This window comes from Sapajus apella, unplaced genomic scaffold, assembly GCF_009761245.1.
Source record: "Sapajus apella isolate SASKATOON/1434 unplaced genomic scaffold, GSC_monkey_1.0 scaffold63, whole genome shotgun sequence".
Classification (NCBI taxonomy): domain Eukaryota; kingdom Metazoa; phylum Chordata; class Mammalia; order Primates; family Cebidae; genus Sapajus; species Sapajus apella.
Genome location: NW_022437003.1, coordinates 8,939,446 through 8,944,779, shown reverse-complemented (window position 1 = coordinate 8,944,779; position 5,334 = coordinate 8,939,446). Strand labels below are relative to the sequence as shown.

The window sequence follows — 5,334 nt, the reverse complement described above, 5'->3', positions numbered from 1 at the left end:
GCCCTAAACTCCTGAGCTTAAAAGATCCTGATCCTCTTGCCCCAGCCTCCTAAGTAGCTGAGTCTGTAGTATAGGTGTGGAGTACCACGCCTGGCTAAGGTTTTAAAAATTTTGTTTGCAGAGATGAAGTCTTACTTTCTCACTTTGTTGCCCAGGCTGGACTCAAACTCCTGAGCTCAAGTGATCCTCCCTCCTCAGCCTCCCAAAGTGCTGAGATTTACAGGTGTGAACCACCATGCCACGCTGACTTCATTTTTTAGAGCAGCGTTAGGTGCATAGCAAAACTGAGAGGAAGGTACAGAGGTTTCCCATGTAATCCCTGCGCCCACCCATGCACAGCCACGCTATTATTAACATCTCCTGCTGGAATGGTGCATTTGTTACAACCGATGAACCGACATGGATACATCACCACCCAAAGTCTACAGTTGACATTAGGGTTCACTTAGGTTCCATGGGAAGGCATAATGACATGTATCCACCATTATAGTTTCACTGCCCTACAAATTCCTCTATTTGCAACCATTTTTAAAAGGACGTCATGTGGGGATGTTTAACCTAGGGTTTATGGACCCACTGGAAATCCATAGATGGCCCACTGGAAATCTCAGATGCCCAAAGCTCCTGAGAAACTGCAGGAGTTCTGCAATGTGTTGCATGAGCCAGGTTCTTTTTTCTGCAGCATTTGTGCACACTTCAAAAGGGGCTATGACCTACACATGATGAGGAAGTACAGGAATATTGGGCCAGTTTATTGCTTCTAAACAGATCAGGGCACACTTCCCATTCTCTAACTCAGAGAAAATGTTTTATCTCTGGCTTGGCAACAGGGACAGCCTTTCTTCCTCCCCGAGGCAGCCTCTGCCATCTGCCAAATGGCGTTGCTCTGTGACCCCAGTGTCCTTGAAGCCATTCAGGAGCCTTACAGGGAGGCCCCTAGTGGTCCTAGCATGCTCTAGCTCCTCAGTAGACAGGAATGGAACTGGAAAGCAGCCTGGTTCCCACCCCTTAGACCTGGAGGCTCTGTGAGCCTAACCATCCCACAGCAGAACTAGAGCCCACGGAGGGGTGGGCTTGTCCCACCGCAGTCAGCCCCTCCCATCCCCCTTCCAACCTTATTTATGCCTCTGTGTTATTTGTGTACCTGCCTATCTCTTCTATTAGCTGATAAAATTTTGAGAGCAACGACCTGTCATTTCTCTGTATATTAAACAATATTTAGTACCTTGTTTTACATATGATAATTCTGAAAATGGTTGGTAATTTTAAAACATCAAAGCTGAGTTGCAGAAAGTTAGAGCAGGTCTCTGAGGACTCTGATGGCAGCTTTGGTCACGAGGGTGTTGGTGATTCATGTGGTTAGAACCAGGACCTCAAGGGCTCACCGTGCCAGGAAGTTCTTATCTGGGGGAAGCCAGAGTGGACCAAGATAAGAAGGGGATTTGAGAGGGGGACTGGAGGAGAGAAACCTAGAGCTGGCCTAGGTTCTAATCTCGGCTCTGCCACCAGCAGTCTGTGGGATAGGACACTGGTCCAGGCGTGTGTGCGTGGCGTGGTGGAGCTGGAGTCTGCCGTTTGGCTCTCCCGTGTATTAGCTGTGAGAGAGGCAGCAGCTTTGTGGCCTAGTTTCCTCCTTTTCTTATCGTCTGTGTGACCTTGGCATTAATAAGCCTCCAAAGCCTCAGCCACCTCTCCTAAAATACCTGTTCCAGCCATCCTGCTCCTCTGGGTTGAAACCCAGGCACTGCCAAGATGCCAGCTTACCACTCTTCTCTCATGGATCCTGACACCAAATTCACTGTAAACATGGCACTGTTACCCATCTGAAGTCAATTCAGCGGACCTGCCCCCAGAGAGACAAAGATACAGATATTGTGGATAAAGCCATGTATTACTTCAAGTCCAATGTCTTCTTCAAAAACTGTGAAATTAAGAATGAGGCTACCAGGACCTTGATATGTATAACTCTCTACATTTCTGAGTGTTTGAAGAAACTCCAAAAGTGCGATTCCAAAATCCAAGGTAAGAAAGAAATCTATACATTGGGAATCACCAATTTTCCCACTCCTGGAGAGCCTCATTTTTCACTTAATATAATTTATGCCAAATGTCCAAACAAGCGGGAAGATGAAGTGATGAGAGCTCTTTACAACAGCTAAGGCAACAGACTGGCCTGAGACTTGGTGAGAAGGTTTTTGACCCTCAGAACGATAAACCCAGCAAGTGGTGGACTTGCTTTGTGAAGAGACAATTCGTGAACAAGAGTCTTTCAGCACCCAGACAGTGAAGGGAGCCCGAGCAGCCACCAGAGCCCTGGGCAGCATTTTCCAGCAAGATGTACACAATCTTTTGCCTTTATTTCATAAAGTTTTATACAGAAGAAAGAAGACCATGTCTTTACTTGAAAAACTCTTGATCAAGAATTCAGGTGGGGGAAAAGAGCAGGTTATTAAGGGTGAGCTGAAATTTTCTGCAGTATTAAGCTGGCGCTTAATAAGAATAAGTAATAATAAAGAAATTTCTAACATTCAAAACACATACCTATTCCAGAGATAACTAGTGTCTGCCAAGTGCCTTCCATGGGATAGGTACTGCTGTAACTGCTTTACAAGTACTCACTCCTTTGGTCCTTTCAACAATCCTGCAAACTAGGCAGTATTAGCATCCCATTTTCAATAATGCAATGGAAGCACACGGGTAAGTCTCCCACAGTCACCCCACTGTCAAGGGGGTACAGCTGGGATTTGAACCAGGCAGCCTAGCTCCATGAGCCTGCTCCCTTTTTACCACTGCATTACCACACAGTGACCTGACACAATGCACTGAAATTGCTTAGCATTCAGTAAGAGCTCAACAAATGTCAGTTGTTCGTGATGGTCGTTCTGAGTCTCCCGGCATTTTTTTTTTTTTTTTTTTGAGTTGGAGTCTTGCTCTTGTCGTGCAGGCTGGAGTGCAGTGGCACGATCTTGGCTCACTGCAGCCTCCACCTCCCGGATTCAAGCAATTCTCCTGCCTCAGCCTCCCAAGTAGCTGGGATTACAGGTGCCTGCCACCACGCCCACCTAATTGTTTTTGTGTGTGTGTATTTTTAGTAGAGACAGGGTTTCACCATGTTGGTCAGCGTGGTCTTGAACTCCTGACCTCGTGATCTGCCTGCCTCAGCCTCCCAAAGTGCTGGGATTACAGGCATGAGCCACGGTGCCTGGCTTCTCAGCCTCATCTTTAAGATAGAGATGATACTACCTCATTCATGGCATGGGTAGCGGTAGCGCAGACGAAGCATTGAACATCACACATAAGACTGGATACCTGTGTGCTTTTTCATTGTTTGTTTGTTTTTTGGTTCTGGCCACATGGCAAGCAGATCAGCTATTTGCACCAATGACACTGACTTAGGGGTCCACACATTCTTGTTGGTTTCTGAGGCTGTATTGCTTGGTGTTTTCTAGCTTGCCTAGTGCCTTGCTCATAGCAGATGCTCAAAAATATGGTTCATTTATTTTCCCAAAATCTATAGAATTCCCACCATTCTCAAATAGGCTACTTTGGAAGGCAGTGTGGTAGAAAGGGTACTGAGGTGCTGGGGCAGAAATGACGATTGACCCCACTCCTGATTTCAGTCCTATGCCAGGAAAAAACTCACTCCTCTCCTTTTGCAGTGTATAAGCCTCCCAGAAACTCACTTAAAGGCAGTTTCTACTTAGTCTGTGCTTTGGGTGTTACAAACACAAGCTTGTAATGGGTCTCCCTTTGTTAATACACAACAACTATTGCCCTGTTCTTACCATGCCTGTGCAGATCACTACTGTCTGTCTTGGACTTCTGATTGCTGCAGGCTGGGCACCATGTCTATCAGTGGCACCATGCCAAGTATCAGGCTCAAAAAATATTTATTTGCTGATTCAGCAGTTGCTGATCCTGTTGTTGGTAGATTCTAGCCTGGGTCATTCACCACCTTGATTTCTGACTCTGGCAAGATTCGTGTATCACGCTATACTAGGTCTTCTCCCCTCCATTTTTGGTATTTGGTGGGCAGAGCCTGTCTGAGTGCCGGAGAAAGATGAGCTGGATCAGCAGATTTTTAGGAATGGGCTTAGTCAGGGAGGGCACCTATTATTTACTAAGTACTCACTGTCAGACATCAGGTTAGGAGTTCTCCAAACGGATATGAATAAACAGAAAACTTCTGATGCACCAATGGTTTGTGGGAGGCATTCGGGGGAGCGTTCACTGCCTGCTCCTCATATTCCCAGGACTACAACAAGATCAGCAAGTAAGCACAGCCCTCACCTCTTGTCTCTCCTTGTCCACTTCTCCCCTGGAGGAGAAATGAGTTGATGGCTCATGTCCATGATTTTCAGTGTACATTGAATAACAGCAGTTCAAACATATTAAGTTCTCATCCTTGGCACGTGTTAATATTCCCTTATTTGGGAAAGGGGTCTTTGCAGTGTGATTAAGAATTCCGAGATAAAGAGGTGTCATTTGTCTGTTAGGACTTCTGTAACAAAATACCACAGACTGTAAGACTTAAACAACAGAAAGTTAGTTTCTCACAGTTCTAGGCTGGGCGTCCAAGGTCAAGATGCTGGCAAGGCTGGTTTCTCTGAAGTCCTCTCTTTGACTAGGTGGCCACATTCTTGCTGTGTCCTCACATGATCATTCCTCTGTCCCACAGAGATAGGGACTGAGGTGACGCAGCCATAATCCAAGAATGCTGACAGCCACTAGATGCTGAACAAGGAAGTGTGGTCCTACTAACACCTTGATTTTGGACTTCTGGTGGTCAGAGCTATGAGAAAATAAGTTCCTATCAGGCACCTGTGACAGCAGCCCCTGAAAATGAGCAGAATTGGGTAGTGCTGTTGAAAGATCGAAACCTGAAACCTGGAGCTTTCACTTTTTTCTGTTTCTCTCTGTCTCTGTCCAGGATGAAACTGTAATGCTGGGTAAATGTGCCAACTCTGAGGACCAGAGTTTTCTTTCATGTGGAGTGTACCAAAGTCTAGACTGGGGAGCAGGGTCGGGGGCAGTACGGCTGAAGTATTCACAGGCCTGCTTGGTCACTTATACCATAACCACATCCTCTAACCTGGAATTCATCAGGATCAAGCTCAAATTTTGATCTCCACCTATCAGATCCTCTCTATCTCTCTATCACTTCTTGTTATGGTCTGAATGTTTGTGCCCCTCCCAAGTTCATAGGTCAAATCCCAACCCCCAGTTTGTTGCTTTAGGAGGTGGGGGTCTTGGGAAGTGATTAGGTCAGGAAGGAAGAATCCTTATGAATGGGACTCATGCCCTTATAAGAAAGGCTCTTGCCCCTTCTACCAT

General features: G+C 46.2%; 1 pseudogene; it reads left to right on the top strand.

Annotated features, from left to right (window-relative positions):
- The first annotated feature begins 1,450 nt into the window (after positions 1–1,450).
- On the top strand, positions 1,451–2,534 carry LOC116529849 (annotated as a pseudogene).
- Positions 2,535–5,334: the final 2,800 nt, after the last annotated feature.